General features: G+C 40.1%; 1 protein-coding gene across 6 annotated transcripts in view; it reads left to right on the forward strand.

The window, feature by feature from the left end:
* The first annotated feature begins 3411 nt into the window (after positions 1-3411).
* REV1 (REV1 DNA directed polymerase) overlaps positions 3412-25662 on the forward strand; it is a 90792-nt gene continuing 68541 nt past the window's right edge. For 2 of the 6 annotated variants that reach the window (XM_042981185.1, XM_042981184.1), the window contains exons 1-2: positions 21379-21982; positions 23346-23449. The gene's annotated coding sequence lies outside the window, so the exon portion shown is untranslated. Of the gene's footprint in view, positions 3596-21378; positions 21983-23345; positions 23450-25662 lie in introns of those variants that run through there. The other 4 variants (XM_042981183.1, XM_042981186.1, XM_042981182.1 and 1 more) reach the window with 3 other exon arrangements.

The following is a 25662-nucleotide window of genomic DNA, read 5'->3' on the forward strand; positions in this document are numbered from 1 at the left end:
TGTTTGGCCCTACTTCCTTCATAAACTATTAAGTATTTCTTTTGGCCTAGGAATGCTGTGAAACAAAATTACTGAGACTCAGTTCCATGATCAATCAGTATAATCCCTCCCTTGAATACATCTTCAATTTCTTTGCCCTTTTCTCCATGCATTATACTTGCTTTGCAAAACCTCTACCATTGTCAGATCCAAACCACTCCCTCCTCTGTGCCTGCCTCTGGGCACCTAGACTAACACAAGCCTTCCTGACGGCCTCCATCCCTACTTACCATGCAGAGCCAGAGTGACTAGAAAGTCACTTTATTCATTAAAACCCTTCAATGATTCATTGCCCTCAGAATACAGTCAAAACACATTCGTATACTCTAAGGGGCCTTTCATGATTTGACCCCTACTTGCCTCTCCAACCTTTTTTCAGCATACTCCCCACCAATGTCCTTCTGTGCTTTGCACTATGCAGTTTCTGGAATGTTCCTGGTTCTCCCTCCCTTCTGCCTTTGCACATGTTGCTTCCTCTGTGGGGAGTGGCATTTCCCTAGCCAAATTGACCAGTATCTCAGTTTTTACTGAGATGTCACCCTCTCTAGGAAGCCTTGCTGACATCCTTTTTATGTTCCCATAGAACACTCTTGGGTAGCAGCTCTGAACCTGTACTGCAGGTGCCTGTTTATTGATTTGTCTCCTCCCTTCCTATATTGGAAACTTTTTGAGAGCAGGAAATGCATTTGTTCCCTGGTGACCCAAGTGTAACTGGCATTCAGAATGCTTATCACAACTAATTGTTAAATCATCCTGAATTTTGTGAACTATGTTTTTAATTACAGATATATATACCTGTCCATGGTCTTTTTTTACTCTGTAAAAACAGATAATGTGTTTAGAAGTATTAAGTCTCAGTAATCCAATTCTGACTCCAACTTCCTTTCTAAGTTTCTGTGGGTTTATGCCCATTCTTCCTTGTTATTATTTCATCTTTCAGCATAATGTGCTGAATGCCTTACAACGATCAGCATGTTCGTCTTTCCCATGAGTAAATCACAGGAGTTGCAGTGTGAGTAGATCACCCAAGGGACTTGAGTACAGATCTCTGTTTTTTAATGGTTTCATGTTCTTATTTTCTGCTTTTAGTATTTGAGAGACTAGATGTGGATGTTTTCAAGGAAAGTTGACTGCCAAATAAAGAGGTTAAAGGGTAACAGAGCTACATCCTTTCCCAGGGCTGTGCCTACAAGGGCCTGCACTTCTATAGGCCCCTTGAGATGTCAGTAATGATAGAAATCTCAAAAATAAATTTTAATGAAGCTCAGAAAAGAGGAATAAGGCAGAGTGTCCCAAAGCATCTCTCAAGTGTGGGAGTCCAGAGTGGCTCTCTCAGTTGCACTACCCAAAGGTCAAACCAGCTCCCCTTAGACTGGGAAAGACAGTCCCCATGAGAATCAATGGAAGTAAATGGAAGAATGAATGTAGGTGACTGGACAAAATTGAAATAAAAGGCTCTTCAGACATTGTGTAATATATTATGGGATAGCATAACAGAATATTCTAGAATGGGCAAAAAAAAACCCCTGGAAAGGTTGTATGAAGGATTTTAGAGTTTGTATACATTTTATTCATGTACTCTTCATCTTTTTGTCCTTTTTTATCTAAAGAGGAATGGTATTTTTTTTCTTCCTTATCAGAGGCTTTCTAATAGCACTAAAATGCAGTCATACTATCTTACTATATTCTATAGAGGTGTTGCCAAGGTCAGTTAGCTGCTCCATGTTTGTGTTTCTTTCTTGAGAAAATACAAAAAAAAAAAATCTTTTAATAGAGAAAATTGCAATTGAAATAAATGGTACATTTCCTGTAGAGTTTCCAGGTTATTTTCCAATTTGAAAATCGAGTTTTGTCATTTCTTGTTAACAGAATGCTGCCATTTAGAGATACACATTTTAAAAAAATTAATAAGGGCTTACCATTGTTTTTATGTGGGATCTCAGCAGATGAGGATACCCTTAGTTGCAGTGAGCAGCTAATTGTGAGCCCTCTGAAATTACGCCAATGTATTAAATTATGACGTCTCAGAAAAACATGCACCCTGCTTTTGCTGGGTCAGAGACAAGAATACCGAAGTTAAAGTGCATCTACAAGTCTATAAAATGGCAAAACCCAAAAAGGCTTGAATAAAAGAAACAAGTCATTCAAATATCCTCTGAACTACCAGTAAACAAGTCTCAGCTCTGCAAAATCAGTCTTCAAAAGAGTGCTGTTTCCTAAGTACATGCAAACTCTTCGAATTATCTGAGGTGAGGGAATAAGGAAAAAAAGTGTTGAGCCTTTGCACAGAGGTTCGCTTCATGTTTGTTCATTCCAACAATAAAGCCTATTATAATAGCAATGTGCGATCTCTTGGCAAAGCGACACAGCCAAAAGGGGGTGGGAAAATGGTCCTTATGGAACAATTGTCTTTTGCCGGAAGGCCCTCAATTAAAATTGTATTTAAGCATACAAAATGTATGAATTTTTTTTTTTTTAACATTAGTAGAAAATTGCTTTCGCGTATAACCCCAGCGCTGCACGTGGGATGGGATACCGCCGTTGGTTTACAAATATCCAGGTGCAATCCTGGGCGGGAACTCATGGGACAAGAAATGGTGTTTGCGTCTCTGTGGGAGCTGGCGCTGAATCACTTAAACCCCGTGGCGCAGTGTTCATTCCCCCTACGTGGGCCATGATTCTCGGTTGCTCCCTGACATAGGAAAGTGTCAGTTCGTGTGTGTCCCTTTCTCCGCTAGATGTCACTGTAAATCAATTGCTTGTGGAGGGGGACCGTGTGTTTCTCGCGTCTTCAGACAGTGCCAGGATTTTAAGCATGGTCAGTCCCCGCACTTGTCTCCTCCCAGAGTGGGAAGTCCATCGCGGGACCGGGGCGGTGGTGGGCACTCGCTGAAGCGAGAGCAGCGCCTCCTCGGGCGAGGCGACCCAGGCGTGACGACCCGAGTAGGAGACCCGCAGCTTGTGGGGTGTAGGGCAGGCTGCGCGCGGCGGAAGGCGGGCCCGCGCCGCACGCCTCTCCGCCCCCGCTAGCAAGACGGTCACGTGCCGCAGAGGCGCTGCCCCCTGCGGGCGGTGGCGGGAGGGCGGGGCGTGGCCAGGCAGGCAACCGCGGAGCTTCGAGGCGCTGCGCCCGCGGTTCCGGGTCGCCCGGGACAGGGCGCGGGCCAGGCGCGTGCGCCGCTCAGGGATGAATGCGAGCCGGGGCGGGGACGGTCGCTTGCCAGCCTAGCGCGCCCCGCAGGCCAGCGCAGGAGGAGAGCGGAGGGGGCGGAGCCAGGGGGCGCGCAAGCAGTGGAGGGGGAGGGGCGGGGCGGAGTTGCGACGCGCGCGCCCGCGGGAGTCGGGGAGGGGCGGGAGCAGCCGCGGAGCGCGCGCAGGGCCGGCCGCCGTGAGCGTGGGGCGAGCGTGGGCCGTGGCGCGGCGGTGTGACTCCTTCCCGCGACCCTTCCCCCCGGCCCCCTGCAAGGGTACTGTGCGGCGGCGGTAGGGGCACCGGAGCCCTCGAGGCCGAGCAGGCAGCGGTGCCCGGGCATGGTGGTCCGGGGCAACGCGGAAGGTGAGCGACCCCCGGGCCGGCGGCGGGGGTGGGGGAGGGGTGGGACCGGACACGCGTCGCCCGGAGGCGCCGCAGACCCGCCCGAACGCGGACAGCCTGAGGCGGGGCCGGGGAGGGCGCGCCAGCCCGGGCACCGCAGGCCGTCCTGTCGCGGCCTGGGCGGCCCGCGGCGTCCCCAAGCGCGGCAGCTGCCGGGTTATGTAACGCGTGACCTCCCCTTCCCCCTCCGCCATGGCGCGGCCGGCCGGCGGCCGCCGACCCTGCCTCCCGCAAACGGCCGCCCCACAGACGCGCCGCGCCAAAGAGTCTCGCACGGCGGCCCTTCTCTCGGTTCTCCCTGCGTCCCACCGACGGACGCCACCCCCGGCCCCGCTCACACCGCGCCGCAAACTCCTTCCTGCGTCGGCGCCTGGGCCGGCCATTCATCCCCGCGCCATTCATTCATGCGCGCGTTTGGTCGTCGGCTCTTCGGGCATCGCAGGATGTCTGCTGGGGCCGGACGCTTGTGTTCCCCGCCGCAGGCCATCCCCTCCCCCACCTCCCGTGACCCCTATATCAGACACCCCTCTCCCGCATTGGGGCCCGAAATCGGTGTTGGACTGTCTGAAGACAATTTTTATTCACTTAGTTTTCCTTGTTCCCTGTTTCCTTAATACGCAGTGCACCTTTCCCCAACTGTCCTTAACAAGTGCCCTTTTTCACACTTCCACTCACTGTTAAAATGATTAAGTCCCTGTGTGGACCGAAAGGGCTTTTCCTTATATATTTAACGGCTCTTCCTACCTAAACACTCTGTGAGGAAATACCTTAATATACCACTCCTTGTTTAAAACAAAATACTTGCGGATGGTCTAAGTTTACTATTTCTGTTTCTCACGCCTTCTTAGGTCACGTATAGAGTAGAAATGGTATCATTTAGGTGAAAATAATGTGGACTACCACATCCCATAAAAGGACCTGTAACTAACTTCTAAGGACTTTTATGTAACAGTTCTCCATTCCGTGTGTCTGCCTGGTCTCTGTGGCCTCTGCACTTTAGTCTTGGGGAATTAGCCGTTTCTTCGTTAGGGTTGGGCACACCACAGCCTTGGTTCTTGCTGTGGAGCAGTACACCGCAGTCCATCCTGTGGGGGGTACGGTCGACCTGCTTTCCAGACTTCCCATCTCTCCTTTCCCACATAGCCTTGTCTTAGACGGTGCAAGTGCTGCTAGCAAGTGGTTCCCTCCCTGTTTCCTGTGGTGGACTCTGGGAGGTTCACCTAAAGTTCCTTTTCCAGGAATTTTTTTCAGGTCTAGGAAGATCTCCATTCAATTCTTAGGCTGTTTATTTGCCACTCAGATTCTACATGTGTTGTGATTATCTTTTTATCCATATTCTCTTTTTCTCTTTCAGTGTGTACCAAACTCGTCTTTTGTCAGAATTTTACTCACATTTTGTTGTAAACAATACATATTTAAGATTTCCCCCTCCCCCCAAAACGTAGGAATCACTCTTTTAGGGTTAATGTTTATGATACCTCAAGTGGAAAATAATTTTTCAAAATAATATTTGAATAAGTAGGACGACTCCATCTTCCCCACCCCAACTTCAAAACTCAGTTCTCCATGAGAGAGAGAAACCCTGTCCTCACCAGCAACAAGCTAGTCATTAATAATAAATTGGAAAGACTACATATGATACATCTGATAGTCCTTTCTTTGGCAGTTGTTGTGGTGGAAAGATAAGAACTTTAGAGTTAGATGTAGATGTAAATTCTGGCTTATTAGCTCTGTGACTTTGGACAGTTTAAGTTACTCTTATCTGATTTTTTCCCCTCGTATAGAATTTTCTCGTGTTATTTCTTACCGTAGGTAGCTGAGGATTAAATGAGTCTTTCAATGTAAGGCATCTAGTGAGTACCTGGTATACAGTGCTGCTCAATAAATACATACATACTTGCTTGCTTTGGTATACTTCTTTATTGCAATTCACCATCTAGAATGAGCCAGGAAATGCTGGAAACAAAGCATGAGAGGAGAACTGATCAGAGGAGGGGATAGGTACTTCTTGTCTCTGAATAAATGAACCAACCCTTAGCTAAAGAGTAGTAAATCTCTTTCTGCTTCTCAAGAATGTGCAAGTGTATGTGGCATATTATCCATAATAGACTACATTAAACAGTACTTCTAATTGAAGGAAATATGTATTAACCTTTTTTTCTTTTATATATAGCATCAACTGAAGCATTAACTTGGATATTAAAAAGGAATCTTCTAAGTTGTTAAGAATGAAGGATGAAGGGAGGAAGCATATTTTATTTATTATTTATTTCTTTATAAGTAGGTGTTTATTTTGAGAGAGAGAGACAGTGTGAGTGGAGGAGGGACAGAGAGAGTGAGAGCGAGACAGAGAGAGAGAAGAGAGGGAGAGAGAGAATCCAAAGCAGACTCCAGGCTCTGAGCTGTCAGTGTAGAGTCCAGCATGGGGCTCATACCCACGAACCGCAACGCGAGATCGTGACCTGAGCCGAAGTCGGAACCTTAACCCACTTAGCCACTCAGGTGCCCCTTGTATTTTAAACAGTCCTTTTTGGGAACGATTGGGGTTGTGTGCTCTTCCTTTAGTGTCTCATCTACTTACAAACAGTACTAAATCCACTATGAGTTCATTTCTTCCTTAGACTGTTTTAACAGTGCCCTCCCTGGTATCCCTGTTTTGTTTTTCTTCCTGACTGATCCCCGCCTAAGAATCCATGGTCTTTTTAAAGACATAAGTCCTGTTGTCATCCTTGGGCTCAAAATCCTCTGAGAAAGCTTCCTGTTTACCCTTAGGGCATTACATGACTTGTCAGCTGCCACGACTCGACTCTTCATCACCGTGCCCCAGTTCCCTGGTCCTTTTGTCATTTCTTGAACTAACCAAACTGTTACTACCTTACCAGTGTTAAACTTGGTGTTCTCTTAGTTGGGCCACGCCTTGCTTCTGGTGGTTATCTTGCCTTTACATCTTCTGTTTGCTCATCAAATGTCATCACCTCAGAGAGGCCTTCCCTGATCCCTAAAATACAAGCCAGCCCCGATCTACCACTTTTTGATTCTTTCATTTTGCTTTTTATTCATAGCATTTATTTGGTGAAAGTCACACTGTTGACTTATTTATCAGTTTGCTCCAATGCCTCTCCCCCACTAGAGGGCAGGGACCTTGTCTTACTGTTCTCACAGCTCTGTTCCCAGTGCTCAGAAATGTGCCTGGCACATAGTAGGTGCTCAAAAGAACTTGTTGAATGAATGGTATACTTAATTTAAACATGGCTCTGGAGTCAGACAGCTTGGGACAGAATGTTGTCTCCTATCATTTACTGATTCTGTAGTCTTGGGCAAGTTAATATCCTTTGATGCCTCAGTTTGTTCATCTGTGAGATGGAGACTGTATATACCTTATAGGATTATGCTGAGTAATAATTGAGTTAATATATGTCAAGTACTTAGAACAAGATTATTTTATAGTTTATAGGAACAGTATTTGATGTTAGCTTGGAACATTCACTTAGCATTTTGTTTTTGCATGAGACAAACGTGCAATCATTTAATTTTATATTTATGACTTTTGCTGGTATTTTTGGCTACCAAAGTTGTATTAATGGAACTCCTTTTTATTTTTTTTTATTTTTTAAGTTTATATATTTGAGAGAGACAGCATGAGTAAGAGAGGGAAGAGAGAGGGAGAAAGAAGAATCCACAGAGCCTGACATGGGGCTCGAACTCATGAAACTGAGATCATGACCTTAGCTGAAACCAGGAGTTGGACGCGTAACTGAGCCAACCAAAGTGCCCCTGTAAACTTATTTTTAAAATAAATACATCTTGTGAATGTCTAGAATGGATTAAAAAATAAACTGCTGAGGATGGTGACCAGTATTGGTTGTAATGTGTAAGTCAGCTTTTTCATTCTGTGATCTGTGGAAGATGCTAGGAGAGATTATCTCAGCAGCTGCCCACCAGAGTAGCTTTTACATATTTCCTTTTGAAGTTCTGCTGGAGATGGGACTGTGGTGATGAAAGGACTTGCTGGAGGCCCAAGACGGAAAATCCTGGAAGATCAAGTTGAAGGATGAGTCCTGTAGTATTTGGGAAAGAGGGGTGTTTATCATCTTTGGCATTCAATTTCTGTTATTTTTTGTTACGGATCCTCCCCTCCCCCATTGTGTTTGGCTCTTGACAAGAGCTTATAGTGACCCAACTCTACTTCTTATCTTTTTTTCCCCTTTCTGTTCATCTTTTCATAGTGGGATTTTGTTTTTCCTTTAATATTTTACAGAAATGGAGAGGAAAGAATTAACAAACAGTAACTTTGTAATAATAGATGATTTGAGCTAATGCAACTTGAGTTCTTAGAAACTAAGATTCTGCCTGTAGTAACTGCACTTGCTTGATACCAGTTATTTTTACTCAGTCCACGTATCTTTATTAAGGTGCTTCTTTGTAGGAACATACTTCTTTCTTACTCTGAACTTTAACAAATAGGATCCTATCAGTGGGCCTTAAACTTAGGAAAAAAATTCAAAATACTGCTTCTCTGTGTAACATTTGTTCCAAAATTTAATAATAATTGCTAACTTATTGAACATTTACTATGTGTCAGGCTCTTTGCTGAGTGCATTGCCTCATTCAGTATTCACAACCACTCTGAGGTAGCACAGTTATAAAGAAACAGATTTAGATAATGTTCCTTGGGCCAGTCACACAGTTATGAAAGGATTTCAGGATTTCAGTCTACTACCTGAGTCCATAACTCAAGGTCATAACTACTTTTCTCTGAGGCACATAAAAATATGGCTTCTGGGGGTGCCTGGGTGACTCAGTCAGTTGAGTGTCTGACTCTTTAATTCAGCTCAGGTCATGATTCCAGGGTCACGGGATCAAGCGCTGCATCAGGTTTTGTGCTGGGCATAGAGCCTGCTTAAGGTTCCCACCTGTGCTTACTCTCTCTCTCAAACTAAAAACAACACCAAAAAAACCTCATGGTTTCTACTTGGAAATTTGCCATCATATTTTACCATGTTATTTGTGTGTGGTGTTCCTATAACTACAAGTAGTTTCATTGTTTGTGGCTAAGTTTTGTTTTTTGTTTTCGATTTAACTATTACACTTAAATGCCTAAATGTTCTGTAAGTGAGAAACGTTTTAATAGGTTGATGATAGGCAAAATTATTTTTTTTCTCATCTTATTACAGAGCTACAAATAAGTCAAAGCATGTCCATCATGGAAGGTCACCTATGTAAATAGTTTGAAAAAGTTTTGCTTGATAGATGCGAGGCATCAGGTTTAAGAAAACATTGTACCTTTAAATTTGCTTAAGGCTAAAATTTCAGGTAGCAAGTAAATACTTAATAAAAATTAAAGATCAGTTTCTGCTGATTATGGAGCAAATTTTCACCATCTTTGTTTTTAATAAGTAAAGAGGGTATCATTCAGTCAATTAAAATGCCTTGAAACCTAAAAAAAAAAAAAAAAAAAGGTAGGGACACATTGGTAGAATGTTTTTACACCATGATAAACTTTTAAGTATTTTTGACATACTTGCAAGACTTTAAAATTTGAAGGGCGCCTGGGTGACTCAGTCGGTTAAGCGTCTGCCTTCGGCTCAGGTCATGATCTCACAGTTCGTGGGTTCAGGCCCTGCATTGGGCTCTGTGCTGACAGCTAGCTCAGCCTGGAGCTTGTCTTCGGATTCTGTGTCTCCCTCTCTGTCCCTCCCCTGCTTGCACTGTCTCTCTCTCTCTCAAAAATAAATTTAAAAAACATAAATTTTAAAAAAAGACTTTAAAATTTGAAGAATATCTAAATTATGAGTTTGTTGACTTCTCAACACTTAAGTAGAACTTAAGTAGATTCAGAATGCCGGTGCTAGAATGAACCTTGCAGCTTACATTTTCCTTATATTCTTCTGGAAGAAAATGAGACCCAAAGAGTCATTCAATTAAGAGAAGAAATAGTACTAGAGGAGTGCCTGGCTGGCTTAGTCGGTTAAGCGTTCGACTCTTGGTGTCTGCTCAGATCATGATCTAATGGTTGTGAAATCGAGCCCCTTGGGGTTTTTTCTCCCCCCCTCTCTCTCTGCCTCTCTGACACTTGTGCACACACGTGCTCTCTCTCTCAAGTAAATAAACTTTTAAAAAATGTTTAAAAAGGAAGAAATAGTACTAGAACTTAGGGGTTTTGTTTTGCTGTTGTTTTTACTAGAAGGCCATTTTTTAAATTATTCTTAACTGCCCTCCCTTAATCACCCAGTGTGTTTAGACCAATGTATTTGAGACCAATGTATGCTTAATATCTTATGTTCAAGAGAATAGAGAATTGAACAATATGTTCTGATAAATTTGTGATTTAATACCTTGAGGTTTTGTTTTTTTATCATTGGCTTTGAAGTAATAGAAAAAATACTTGTAGTCTATAGTGTGATAGAAAGTATGCTTTCTCAGGGCACCTGGGTGGCTTAGTCGGTTAAGCGTCTGACTCTTGGTTTTGGCTCAGGTCATGATCTCACGGTTCAGGAGTTCCAGCCCCACATTGGGCTCTGTGCTGATGGCTTAGAGGCTGGAGCCTGCTTCAGATTCTGTCTCCTTCCCTCCCTCTCTCTCTCTCTCTTTCTTTCTCCCCCCCCCCTTCCCTGCTTGCACTTTCTCTCAAAAATAAAACAAACATTAAAAAAAATTTTTTTTGATTAAAAAAAGAGAAGTATGCTTTCTCATGCCAGTAGGTAGGTGCCTATACATGTAGGATAGCTTGAGTAATATTTTAAAGACCATTCTGGTCTCGTGGCTTTATGCTTGAATGAAAGGTTAGAGGTAGGCAATAAAATTGATTGTGATGTGAATAATTTTTACTTGAATCCAGTGTCTGAGTAACCAAAATGTTGCTTATTGGCTTCAGTCATTCCTGATCATAACCAAGGCTAAAATGAGCTTTTGGAGATTTAGTCAGAAAATAATAGCTTGAATCTTACATTTTCTAAACTCCCATCATTTCTACACTAGAGATTACTAAAAACGGACTTAATACATTTTTATCATTTAGGCATTAGTCTTAATTATGTGTTTGAAATTATGATTCTCTTTTAAATGCTTTTCATCAGAGTTCTGAATTTTTTCTTATAATAAGTTCTATTATTTTAAGTATTTAAAAAAATTAAATTGGACAATCCTGAATTAAAAAAAACTTTTTTTAACAGTTTCTTCTTCTTAAGTAGGCCTTACGACCAGCATGAAGCCCAATGTGGGGCTTGAACTCCCAATCCTGAGAGCAAGACCCAAGCTGAGATCAAGAGTCAGGATACTCAACTGACTGAACCAGTTAGGCTCCCCTAACAGTTTGTTCTTTAGTATGTTTAAGAGCATAACCAAAAATGTCCTTTATTTTTTGTAATGCTTTATGCCTTAAAAAGTGCTTTCACTTGGCTTTTTCTCATTCAGTTCCTAAAAGAGAGAAGTGAGATGGTATGTCCCGTTGTATAGCTGTGCGATTCTGGCACTAACCACCAGAGTTAGGGTAGATATCATAGGTTAAGGGCATTGTCCATTGGATTTTCCTCACTTCAAATACCATTTGCAAGCTCCAGGGCTTCCAGGCCACTTGTATTTGTGACCAACTGGCTACAAATTTGGGAGTTCCTACTACCCCTTCAAATTTGATAATTTGCTGGAATGACTTAGAACTTAGGAAAGTGCTGTACTTAAAATTACAGTTTTATTATTAAGGATACAAATCAAGGCAAGACAAATGAAGACACAACCTAGAGAGAGGTCTACAAGGGTCCCAGATATGAAGCTTCCATTTCTTCAGGACATGTTATCCTCTTGCCGCATTGACATGTGACTACCAACCAGGGAGACTCAACCAAGCCTCCATGTCCAGAGTTTATTGGAGTTTTATTACGTAGGCATGATTGATTGAATTGGCCATATGGTGAATCAGTCTCCAGCCCCCTCCTCTTCCAGGATGTTAGGCTGATATCATATGCCTCAAAACCCCAATCCTTTAATCACTTGACTGGCCTTTTAAGTATGGCCAACCCTATTCCTGAAACTAGAGGCCCACTGGGAGTTATATGTTCATAATAAAAGATGTCCTAGGGGCCCAACAAGGATAACAAACACACTTCTCTCTATCAGTTGTGAAATTCCAAGGATTTAGAGTCTCCGTCCTATGAATCAGGGACAAAGGCAGCCAGAATTTGTATTATACAATAATAGCTGAAGAAGTGAGAACAGACATTTGTCTAATTTGTGACCATTGAAACTAGAACATATCTCTGTAGTAGTAGCCAGTAGCCCAGTGATCTCCATTACTAAAAAATTGTAACAGGTTGTATTTGAATATATTTACATATGTAGAAAGATTGCTTTCTTTTTAAAAAAATTTTTTTTTAATGTTTATTTATTTTTGAGAGAGAGCGCCAGAGTGTGAGCCAGGGAGGGGAAGAGAGACAGGGAGACCCCAGAATCCGAAGCAGGATGTAGGCTCCAGGGTTCAAACTCACCAACCACGAGATCACGACCTGAGTTGGATGCTTAACTGACTGAACCACCCAGGATCCCTGAAAGATTGCTCTCTATTGAAAATTAAAACATTCTTTTATCAATATAATTGTATTTAAAACCTGGCTCAATGTTCTTTTGAGTCTCATACTAACATAAATTGTAGTTAAGTTTATAAACTACATGCTTTTTGGTATTTATAAGCTCGGCAATTTTGGCTGTGAAAATACTCATTTTTGGTATTTTTGAATTTGTAATTTTAGACTTAGGTTGTTATTAGTGTTAAGTCAGAGAAAATCTAAACCTATGAGGTGAGATTTTTGTTAGGTGGAGGTGTTGATAACGTATCCATTGGTTGTTAGTGTCATAAAGTGTTTTAGTAACTTAATTGCCATTTTGAATTTTAGCTCTTGAGTAGAAGTTACTAGCTGTTCAGGTACAGTGTTGAAGATTGATAATATTCTTTTGCATATTGTTTATGCGCAGTAGAAAATCTTATTTCTGATTGCCATTTAAAGATTATATTACATACTTGGACACCTGGGTGGCTCAGTAGCTTAAGTGTCCAACTCAATTTAGGCTCAGGTCATGATCTCATGGTTTGTGAGATCAAGCCCCACGTCAGGCTCTGGGCAGACAGTGTAAAGCCTGCTTGGGATTCTCCCTCTCCCTGTCTCTCTCTCTCTGCCCCTCCCCTTTGCGTATACATTCTCTCAAAACAAATAAACCTAAGGGGAAAAGAGGTTATATTACATTCTCTTGGAACTTACTGAATGTTCAGAAATAGTCTATTAAGGTAGGGAGTGTTATAAATAAACTGTTTAATTGAATAAGAATTCTAGTGTTTTCTGAGGAATGCAGCATCTACTATTTGAAATGTTGTATTATCTTAAAAATTAGTGGGTTTTGTTGTTGTTTTTTATATATGATTGGGAATTCTTGGCATGAAGCAAAGGAAAAAAGGCCAGAAAGTACAGAAGGGGTGATTTCTTAAACATTCTACTCCCTTTATTTTATTTTCACTCACAGTTTCATTTAATAGAAGGATTTGTGGGAAAAGAGATTTGTAACAGATGAAACTAGCAGATCTGGAAAAGAGTGAGTTTGACCACAATTTTGAATTACAGTTATTCAGAGGAATTTGTTTTTAGTTGTATGTCATTATTGTATGCTGGCATATCTTCTGAGTTTGGAGATCTAATACATTTAAGGATAGAAGACACAAGATGAGGACTTTTGCAAAGCCAGGTTTATAGATCTTGGTGTAGATTAGGCTCAGGGGGGAGAACCTCTCCCTGTCTGTGTGCAGCCATCCCTATCCTCCAGCATTTACATACACAAATTTGCTCTTTCTTTCCTAACTTTTACAAAGTAAGGTTCAAACTTGTTAGTATGATATTTAAAGCCTTCTGTTATATTTCTTCAACTACCTTATAAGTTATCACTACCTCTACCCATATGTCAATCCAGAATGTTGCCGTAAACATCTTTTTTCTTTTGTGTTTTTGCTCATGAATTTCCTTCTTCCTGAAATACCCTCTCACCCTCTTCTGCCCATTAAAATCCTACTCACTGTTCTCAGTGCATATCTACCTCTTCAGTGAAGCCTTCTTGGATGTAGTCTCCATCATGAGATTTATTGCTGTTTTCTCTGTGCATTTATTCCTTCTTGACATTCCCTCTAATGTGCGCTCCTGTATTGTAGTTTTACACAAATCTTTTTTCTCTAATAGATAATGTTGGATTGCAGTTTATACTTTATTTACCTTGAAAACTGTAAACTACAGTAAATGTTCAATTAATGTAGAGTAAACTGTTAGATTAGACCTAGAATTTGGGGAGAGGAGGAGTGCAAGGAACAGGACAGGAGAGATCTTGTTACCTGTAATCTAAAAACCTTGATATGGTGAGTTTACTCATTTAGTCCTCGGACTGTGATACTCTTTCTATTTAGTGTACATTATACCAACTTTCTACTTGGTATACTGTCTCATTTGAACTTCTCCTCTGGTTGTCTCTGTTTGCAATTACCGCTCTAGATACACTGCAGGCAGAATCAGTGTTTCTCCTCTTGTGTGCCTCAGACCAGCCACATCAGCATTACCTGGGAACTTTTTAGAAATGGAGATTCCTGGCCCCACTTCAGACCTACTGAATGAGAAACTTTGGAGTGGGGGCCCAGCAGTCTGTGTTAACTGGGCCTTCAAAATATTCTGCTCCATGCTGAAGTATGAGAAATACTGAAGATGTAGTCCCTATTTCTTTGATATTATCTCCTCCATATCTGGAGAGGTTATGTTCTGTCCCTGTTACTGAGCTTCTACTCTGGCCTTTGATTTACTGCAACCTTGAACTTTTCTGTGGATAATTACTTGGCTTCCCTGTGAGAATATACCACTTCTCCTTAGTGAAGATCACTGGCTTTTTATTCCTTCTTCTAGACTTTTTAAAAATTCTGTCATCTCCAGGAGTGCTGGTAGGTCAGTCGGTTGAGTGTCCGACTTCAGCTCAGGTTATGATCTTGTGGTCAGTGAGTTCGGGCCCTGTGTCAGGCTCTGTGCTGACAGCCTGGAGCCTGCTTCGGATTCTGTGTCTCTGTCTCTGCTCCTCCCCTGCTCGTGCTCTGTCTTTCTCTGTCTCAGAAGTGAATAAATGTTAAAAAAAAAAAAAAAAAAAAAAAAAAAAAAAAAAAAATTTTTTTTTAAGTCATGTTATCTCCAGAACTTCCTTTTGTTTTACTTTGTAGCTTGAGGCTGACTTTTGGACATGCTGACCTTGAAATGCATGTGAGACATCCTAGTGGAGTTGTTTAATAAGCAATTGGGCCACATGATTTGGAGTTCAGAAAGTCAGAAAAATTGAGGGAAGGTGTTTACAAACCAGTTAATTTTGCTGCACTCTGGAAAGTCAGAGAAGGCAGTTCTTTGTGCTTTATTAAAATATCAGTCTTCATTTCTTTCCTTTCTGTGGAAATCTGTAATTACAGGGAGGAAAATTATTAGTAATTCTTCTAGAACACCTCCTTCAACTTGTATTCAGATGACTGATTTTGTTAAATCATTCATCTTTTTGTATTTTTGTTGTTATAACAAAGAGGATAAGAGAGAAAATTCTTTGTTATATTGAATTGTGTGGGATAGAAACTTTCCTTTTAATAAGATCAGTCTCAGAGTGGGATGTTACAAATATTTGTTATGCATTTTCAGTTTTAATATATCCAAATATTTTTCTTATATATCTTGTTTTTCTCTTTTTATCTCTGTAGTCTATTAAAATATTGACTCTCAATCATAGTATGAAAATGTTAAAATGTATTTACATTCATTAGGGTACAGGCTTAGCTGCTGTAACAGAAACTTACAAACACAATGATACAAACACAACACTAATGAAGTTTTTCTCTTTCCTGTAATAGTAGGTGGGCAGTCTGTAGTGGGTGAGGGACTGCCTTTTTTTTTTTTTTTTTTTAAGGTTATTCATGGTCCCAGGTTCCTTCTGCTTGCTTAGCAATCCCCTTAAGTATTGTTCTCATTTCACGTTGAAGCCAGATTACTTCATAGGGGCACACCAGAAAAAGAGTAAATACCTTCCTTTGAGAAGATGGCACATATTTTTTTATATATATTATTCTGCTTGTATCTCACTGGCCAGAACTTAGTCACATGGCCACTCCTGATTTTAAAGGAGCCTAGGAAATGTAGTCTCAATTGGTAACTCTGCTTCCCACTTAGGGGAATGGGAGAAGTGTTCTATTACTAAAAGAAAGGAAGAAAGAATGACTACTGAACATCATTCTGACACTCCAAACTTTAGGAGTTTCAAGACCACTCTCCTTTCTGATACCAACCGCAATTTTGCGGAGCCCCAAGATCACCCTCAGGTTCAATAACTCACTAGAACTCTTGAAAGCTGTTGTACTCATGGTTATGATTTACTCAGTAAAAGATGTAGATCAAAACTAGCTGAGGGAGAAGGCACTTGGGGCACACAGGTGGAACTTCCAGTTGCCCTCTCTCACTGAAGCCTTAGGACAGCACTAACTTCTGGCAACAATGAGTGGCAGTACACACAAAATACTGTCAACCAAGGAAGTTTACCCAAGCCTTAATGTCCAGAGTTTTTATTGGAGTTTGGTCATACAGATATGGTTGGCTACCCATGTGGCTGATCTTTAGTGTCCTCTGAAAGTTAACAATGCATGACCCAAAGTATCCATCATAAATCACTTTGTTAGACTATTTGAAGTGGCTCGTGGTTGGCTACTAAACAAAGACATTGATCATACAGGACATTCCAGTGGCTTAGAGATTACCTCCCAGGAACCAAGGTTAAAGGCTAGACCTCTTTTTGAGTAAGGTTAATTCTTTATTAGATAGCCACTTCTGCGGATAGGCACATCTTGTTTCTGGATATATAGACAGTTGCATAATATAAATGCTTTCATTTTGAAAGCTTTTTTTCTTAAATGAATAGACGTTTAAAATCACGTACCTTTGGGGCGCCTGGGTGGCTCAGTCGGTTAAGCGTCCGACTTCTGCTCAGGTCACGATCTCGCGGTCCGTGAGTTCGAGTCCCGCGTCGGGCTCTGGGCTGATGGCTCAGAGCCTGGAGCCTGCTTCCGATTCTGTGTCTCCCTCTCTCTCTGCCCCTCTCCCGTTCATGCTCTGTCTCTCTCTGTCTCAAAAATAAATAAAAAACATTTTTAAAAAAATTAAAAAAAATTAAAAAAAATAAAATAAAATCACGTACCTTTTAAAAACTACAAGAGACTAGACTTTGTTAGGTTCAACTATCCACAAATGAACTAGCACTGACTGCTTGTGACCTAGATGAGAGAACCAGTTAACAAAGTTGATACTGTATCTGAATCTCTACTTATGAATATGGGCTACTTACATTTGCAGTCGAGATGGAATCTGTTTGTTGTAAGACCTATTTTCCTCCTCTGTCCTTTACATATGTACCATACATGTCTGGGAGCTACTGTATCTGACCCAGACAGGTACTGGATTCGAAGCATCTATTTTGTTGAATTGTATTTGTCTGGTTCAGTTAATTATGAGTGGTTTTTTTTTCCAGTATGAGTGTTCTCTTCAGAAGCTTATTGTATTGGTAGTATTGTTCATTTTCTCCCTGAAGGTTGGATGACAGTTTTGTACAAGTGTGATTTTGCATCACAAACCAGCAATGCAGCCTTTAGTCTTTCTACACTAGGAGGCAACTGTGTGCAGAATAATTAGTATTTGGCCTACCTACTCCAGATTGTTGTGAAGATAAATAGTAAATGTAAAGGTCCCTTTGGAAAAAATATAAATACTATGGAATTGTAAAATATTACTAGTGGTATGTTTAAATTTAAAGAATTTAAAGTTAAATGTTAAAAATTTTAATAAAGGAAGGAAATAGAAGATACCAGTTGAGTGAATTTTTAAAAAGATGATGAGAATATAATTTTCTCTTCCCTTTATTTTCTCAGTTTTCTGCAGTAAACATGTAGTTCTTTTATCATGAGAGCACAGAAAACTTTTTGAAAAGGGACACCTAGCAAGACCAAATACTGACAATGTAACAAAGCAGTGTATAAACACAAATCATGACTTGGATGAGTAATAGCAAATTTCTCAAGAAAAGGTGGAAAGATCAGACTCACTTCTGGAAAAAGTTTATGTACCCAAGTCTATAATTTGTTGTTTAGACAGTGCCTTTGTATGTTGTAGCCACTTTTATTTGATGGATTAAAGTTCTTTGATTTCTGTATTTTTTTGGTGTTTATCAAATGGTATCTCCTGGGGCACCTGGTTGGCTCATTCATTTAAGTGTCTAACTTTTGATTTTAGCTCAGGTCATGATACTGTGGTTTGTGAGATTGAGCCCCACATTGGGCTCTGTGCTGACAGCTTGGGGCCTGCTTGGGATCTCTCTCCCCCTTTCTCCCTGCCCTTCCCCCACTCATGCTTGTGTATGCTTTCAAAAATAAACATTTTTTTTTTAGAAATTTTTTTTATGTTTATTCTTGAGGGAGAGAGAGAGTGTGAGTGGGGGAGGGGCAGAGAGAGAGGAAGACACAGAATCTGAAGCAGGCTCCAGGCTCTGAGCTGTCAGCGCAGAGCCCAATGCAGGGCCTGAACCCACGAGCCGTGAGATCATGACCTGAGCTGAAGTCAGACATTTAACCAACTGAGCCGCCCAGGCGCCCCAACAAACATTTTTTAAAAAGAAAAAAATACTTAAAAAAAAAGATCCGTATCTCTTATAGAACAGGAATTGTTTTATTGTAGCAGAAAACAATTGGTAATAGGAAAATGTCTCTGTATAATGAAGGTGAGGGAGCCAGGTTAAAAAGTTTTTTAAAAGGGTCCTGTTAGGTTAGGAATAATACCTGGTTGAGCTATCTTGACATTTTATTCTTATATATTTTCAAAGAGATTTTATACACACAGTGCTCTTAGGACATTAAACTGTCAGTTTGGTTTTGAGTCCCTACAAGTGAGTATATGGTAAAGACTAGAGCCATTAGTTGTGCTTCTTGGAAATTATCACAAGGGTACAATGTCTGTCACCCAGGTGTCTGATTTTTGTTTTTAATAGCTTGATGAGTTTTTTCAAAGTCAAAAACATGGCTAGTGTGTTGGATAGGTCGAGAAGATTCTACTTCCTTGGTTTATGAAATTCAAGAATCTCTTTTGCCCTTGTAACTTGAGCAGGCTGAGAGCTGTAGACAGTGATGGTCTCTGTTTGAATCAAACCAAAACCTCAAAACAGCTGTATTTTTCTGTTTAAGTATTATGTAAATAGCTGTTTATCTGGTATTAAAGCTTTTACCATTTAAGGACAAATAAGAGCACACTGAAGCAGGCATTGTCAAGTCGTGTTAGTGACTGCGTGCTAGCACTTCATTTACTTACTCATTGTCCTTAGTTAAGGACAGTACTTGGTCCTAGTAAATTAGTTCTACAAATGCCTTCCCACTGCCCTCTCTGAGGAAAAAGTTCCAGATACTGCTGTATAGATTTCTTGGAGAAGTAGCCTCTCTTCCAGTGTTGTACTGCCCTCTTCCCTGTTAGCTTGCCGGTCTCTGTAATCCCAGCTGCCTATGGAATGTTGCCAATGTCAGAAGTCCTTTTTTTTTTTCTTTGCTTATTCTTAGAAATTTCATTTAAAAATTTTTTATTGTGGGAAAATCATGTGTAAAATTTACCATTTTAACCATTTTTATGTGGACAGTTCAGTAGCACTAAGCACATTCATGTTGTTGTGTAATCATCACCACTATCCAGAATGCTTTTTGGTTTATAGCTGAAACTCTGTACCATTAAACTGTAGCTCTCTATTCCTATTCCCCCCAAGCACCTGGCAACTCCCATTTTACTTTTTTCTTCATGATTTTGACTATAGATACCTCATAAAAATGGAATCATACAGTGTTTCTCTTTTTATTACTGGCTTATGTCACTTAGCATAGTGTCCTCAAGGTTCATCCATGTTGCAGTGTTTGTCAGAATTCTCTTCCTTTTTAAGTCTGAATTATATTCCACTGTATGTATATACAACGTTTTGTTTATCCGTTCATCTATCAGTGGACATTTGGGTTGCTTCCACCTTTTGGCTGTGGTGAATAATGCTGCTATGAACATGGGTGTATAAATAACTCTTTGGGGCTGTGCTTTCAATTCTTTTGGGTATATACCCAGAAATGGAAATGCTGGATCCTAGAGTAATCCTATTTTTAATTTTTTGAGGAACCCACCATATTGTTTTCCATAATAGCTACACCATTGTATATTCTCACCAACAGACCAGCAGTGTACGAGTGTTTCAATTTCTCCACATCCTCACCAACACTTTCTGGTTTAAAAAAAAAAACAACTTTTTTTAATGTTTGTTTATTTTTGAGAGAGAGAGAGAGAGAGACAGAGTGTGGGCAGGGGAGGGGCAGAGAGAGAGGGAGACACACAAACCAAAGCAGGCTCCTGGCTCTGTGCTATAAGCACAGAGCCCAACGTGGGGCTCGAACCCACGAAATGTGAGATCATGACCTGAGCCGAAGCCTGGCACTTAACCGACTGAGCCACCCAGGTGCCCCTTCTGTTTTTGTTTTTTTTTTAATGTTTGTTTATTTTTGACAGAAAGAGAGACAGAGCATGAGCGGGGGAGGGGCAGAGAGAGAGAGTGGGAGACACAGAATCCGAAACAGGCTCCAGGCTCTGAGCTGTCAGCACAGAGCCCGACGCGGCGCTCGAACTCACAGACCGCGAGATCATGACCTGAGCCAAAGTCGGACACTCAACCAACTGAGCCATCCAGGCGCGCCAGCTTCTGTTTTTTAATAGTAGCCTTCCTAATAGATACGAGATAGTATCACATTGTGGTTTCGATTTGCGTTTCCTTAATGAATAGTGATGCTGAGCATTTTTTCACGTGCTTCTTGGCCATTGTATTTTTTTTTTTTTTGAGAAATGTCTATTTAAATCCTTTGCCCCTTTTATTTTTTTCTTAATGTTTATTTTGAGAGTGTGCATGTGTGTGAGTGAATGGGGGAGGGACAGAGAGAGAGATGGAAAGAGAGAATCCCAAGCAGGCTCCGCACACAGTGCAGAGCCCAACACAGGGCTCAATCTCATGGCCACAAGATCATGACCTGAGCCGATATCAAGAGTTGGGCACTTAACTGACCGAATCATCCAGGTGCCCCTAAATCCTTTGCCCATTTTAAAATCAGTTTCTTTTTATTGTTAAATTGTAGGAATTCTTTATATATTCAGGATATTAAATATCAGATTAGGTGATTTTAAAATATTTTCTCTTGTGTGGGTTACCCTTTTACTCAGTTGATTGTGTCCTTTGCTGCACAATTTTTAATTTTGATATAGCCCGGTTTATTTTTCCTTTGTTGGCTTTTTTTGGTCCTATTTTGCCATGTTTAATGTTATGAAGCTTTTGTTCTGTTTTCTTTTTTAAGTTTTATTGTTCAGGTCTTTGATCCATTTTAACTTTTTATGTGTATAGGATAAGGGTCCATCTTAATTTTGTTGCATGTGGATATCCAGTTTTCCATTTCCTTTGGCAGAAAGACTGCTTTCCCCTATTTAATGGTCATGGAGAAGTCTTCTTAAATACATGTGTCCCTGGAATACCAGTTATTACCAATTTCTTAATTGTTAGCAGCAAATTGATAGCAGACTAAAGAAAGAGGCCTTGAAGAAGAGATGTTGAGTATTGATATGGTAGGGAGCCAAGGGTAAACTTGTTTTATTTCAGAATTGCCTAGTGATGGTCTGGGTGGCTACAGGCTGCTTTCTTTGCATTTGTGTCATATTCATGAATTAAGATACTACTATAATATGCAGATTCATTCATCTATTGCATATTGATTTGTATATTCCAATTCAATTCTGCACCTATTTCTTAAATAACTATTGAATGAAGATAAACCCATACATGTACATATGACTAGAGTAATGAGACTATGTAAAAACCACTCAGAGTCAGTTTCATTACTTAATAGCCTATGTATTTTAGAGTTACAGACCTATAACCAACAGATTAACACTAATAATGAATATGTATTTGGGCAGTTCCTTGATATGTTGTGGAGATTTTGCTGGTGTGTGTTTAGAACCCTGTAATGTTAATAATTCTTCAGGAAATAGATGAAATACCACTTCTGCATGAAAATGATTTTTTTTGGTGATTAATATCATTCCGTGGGTAGATGTCAAAGTCCCAGTAATCATAGTAAAGAAGACAGAATGAATTTTTTGTTTGTTTGTTTCTTGTTTTAGCAGGATTTGAGTAGCTTCTTAAATGCATATTGGAAGTCCAGAGTGAACTGTGTGCTCCAGCAAAAGATGAAATAAAGTTAGGGGAAAGGTATGAATAAGTAATTTTGATATATTTTTTAATAAGTAGATCCTTCATGAGACTCTTCATAGGATTTTTTAATACCCCTGTTAAGAGAATGGAAGAGTCAGGAAATCTTTAGCATTGCAAGGCATTCAGGGTCCCCGAGCTCAGTATAGATATAGCTGCTGTCCCATTTGCCTTAAACGTGCCTCACCTGGCTAGCTGTTAGTCTGTGTTGACACTGGGGGGTGGGCATGACTGCACTGACAGCCTCTCATTTTGTTGGTCTTTATAATTTTATTACTTGAGGTCTAATAGGTGAGTTTTAGCTTTTGAATCTTTCAGGGGGTGGAACATTTCCACCCTCTTTTGTAGTCACATATGGGAACACAGAACACAGCCAGAAGTCTTCAGACTTAGTTTTTAGTTCATTAGTTTTGGTTTTCAGTCTTTTTCAATTTGAGCTTTTTTCTTATTCAGACCTCAGATAATTTAAAACTTACAAAGCAGGGTTGCCAAAATTAAAGTGGTTTTAGAGAGTGGAACCTTACATGATTGTTGTTTTGCCCCAAACTTTTGTTTCTTCCCTACCACATTCATCCCATATATGCAGTGCATAGTTCCACAGGGATTCTACTGAGCACTTAGCGGTCAAACTTTGCTTTATAGGTGAACGGATGTGAGGCTCAGTGCTCTTGGATTCATCCCAAGTCATACAGATAGGCAGTGGTGGAACTGGGATTAAAGCCCAGGTCTTGTGTCACTAAATATATTGCTCTTTCCATTATGTTGTACACCATGGATAGCACATTTAAAATAATGATATTGTGTACTTTATAATCTTCAAAGAGTTTCCATACATGTGGTCTCATTTGATTTTCGCTTTGTGACTTGGTGCAGTAGATTAGTATAATAGCAGCTAATGTTTATTGGGGGCATACCCTAAATGCTAGGGATAAGGGTACTTTTGGATACATGAGTTCATTCTTTATCCATTTTTTAACTAGTTTTTAAAAACCCAGCAACTGACTTCGGCGTTGATGCTGTTGGATAAGGAGAAGTCCATAGGTTACATAGGTTTTATTTTAGGTTGTGTATTACAGTTTCAGAAACATTTATCACTTTCCTCAAGGTCGTGGGACTAGATTGGGAACGTAGTCGGCAAGAGTTTCATCTAGAAGGCCAATTTTTATTTATAAGTGTGACTTGATAATTGGATGACTTGTTGATAAAGGGCATTCTCTTCTTAGTGAGCAGGGTTAGTCAAGAGGACATGTTGTAAGTCAGAAGGATGCTTGGAACAGAGAAGATAAGAACAGAGCATGTGTGTTGTTTTTAAGGGTTATTTCTGTCAAGTTGTGGTGTCCTGACTTACTGTTCTCCATTCTAGGGGAAGTCCTATTTGAAGAAACAAATCAGTCATCTGGAGTGGAGAACTATTCCCCTGAATCTGTCTTGAGAGGCATAGGTGCCTCTTTTTGAAGCTCTATACTGGTTAGCACAAACATAAGCCCTGACTTCATGGCATACCACTTTCCACAAATAGGTTTTTATGTTGTTTCCTGATTTCACACTACAAAGAAAGCACTGTAGTGTTTAGAACCCCCTAAATGACTTACATTTAATCCCACCTGTTGGATGGTTCTTGTTAGCATCAAAAGTGTGTATCATTTGCTAATCTGGTCTGTGTACCGTTTTGAGGGGAGGGAGCATATCGTATATTCTGTCTGTTAAACACAGAATCTGACTGTGATTCTTTGGAAAGATGTTTTAAAATAAGAGAAATAGGGGTGCCTGGCTGGCTTAGTCAGTAGAGCATGTGACTCTTGATCTCAGGGTCATGAGTTTGAGCCCCACGTTGAGTATGGGGATTACTTAAAAATAAAAGCTTAAAAAAAAAAACAGAATAAAAAACATAAGATTAAATATACAAGGTACAGTTTTAAATATAGATACATTGGAGTACATTATACTAGAGACATTATTATTTCTACCTTGCTTTATCTCCTACATAGAAGTTTATTTTCTTTATTAAATAAGAACTTGTTGACTTTCTATCATATGCAAGATTATTAATTATTTTATATACATAGTATATTCTTCATATATTCATTCTGCAATGTTTTGAGTATGAGAAAGGAGAGGAGTGTGGGTTTAACTGAAGTAAGTGAAGTATGAACAATCTTTGGTGCTGTGTACATATGAACAGAAGTCTGATAAGCCTACTTATTACTTGCTTCCTGTCACCTGTCTGTCACCTTCACCTGTCACCTTCCTGTCTCTTACTGACCTTACAGTTTAGGTTGTCAGGGAGCTTTGCTGCATGCCAGGTTGGTCTGTTACTGCTCTTTGCCAGCATCTTAGATGTGGGTTATGTAGTTTTCTTTGTGTCCAGGTTTTGGTTTTGGTTTTGTTTTTGTTTTTGTTTTTGTTTTTGTTTTTTTGTCCTCCCTACTCTTCTGCATGAAATCTTCCTCTTAAGTTCGTTTGTAGGGCTAGTTAGTATTTCCTTAATTGGTGCTCATTTCCTTTTAGATTGTAAAGTTTTAAAATTTATATAAAAATGTCTATAATTTTATTTATCTCAGTACTGTTTAGTACAATATAGTGCTTTATACACAGTAATATTCCATTAGCTTTGATCTATAGGTAGTTTAATGTGGTCTCTCCTATACACATCTGAATTATTTCTTACATGCCATAATTACCTATGCTATGAGAAGTAATCTACAGCTGTCTACTGAACTATCTAGCATCTTTGTCTGACAAAAGAAGAGTTATACTACTGTTGTCTACAACAGTGACAGGGCTGATGAATTGCTACTCCCAGTATGTAGCAAACACCAGATTTAGTTAGGTTTTTACCCCAATCCACTGTCACAGGCCATCTTGGTCTATACATATTATTTAAATGAATTTGATAGGACTGGTTGCCTTAAGTCTTTTCTGAATAAGTCTAGGAGGTCTGCATAAATAAATGTAGAGCATCAAAACTGTTACACAATGTAATTTCAAATTTAAGTATGTTGCTGAAGTATATGGATATAATGTTAATTTTTATATTTAATTTCTGAAAATATTTCTGTGTGTCTTGTATGGAGTACAAAAGGGAACTGTGGAAGAATTTTAATCTAAAATGGAACCAGAGGATTTGAAATGGAGAATCTCAGGCACGTGCCCTCAGAGGAATGAACTTAAGAACTGAGGCACTGATTTGCTGTAAATGCCTGATTTACAGAAGATGGAGACCTCTCCTGACCAATGAATGTCTGCCAAAAATCTCTCCCCATCCTCAAGCCAGTGAACTTACTGCTTGGATTCCACCTGGGCTTCCCCCTCTTTACAATCCTTGCCCATAAATACAGCCCGCCCCAAACCCTTAACAGGCTTGCCTATACCTTGCTACCACAGGAGTTTCCCAAATTGGAATTCCTCTGCTGTTCTCAGATAAATTCAATTTATGGTAAATCTAGTAGTCAACTACCCAAACCTCTTAAAGACCCTGCAATGTAATTGAGACCCAGAGAAATGGAGATGTACCAGAGATCAGTGAAACCAGTTAGTGGCACAGCCTGTACTAGAAACATTTCCTCTTCTACTCTTTTATTCATAATTCTTTGATCCACTGTGCTGTATATTCTACAAAAAATAACAGATTGACTGTCATTACTGCACTTTTATTTAGTCAGTATTTAACATTGATTAAT

The sequence above is a fragment of the Panthera tigris genome, chromosome A3 (genome assembly GCF_018350195.1).
Source record: "Panthera tigris isolate Pti1 chromosome A3, P.tigris_Pti1_mat1.1, whole genome shotgun sequence".
Lineage (NCBI taxonomy): Eukaryota > Metazoa > Chordata > Mammalia > Carnivora > Felidae > Panthera > Panthera tigris.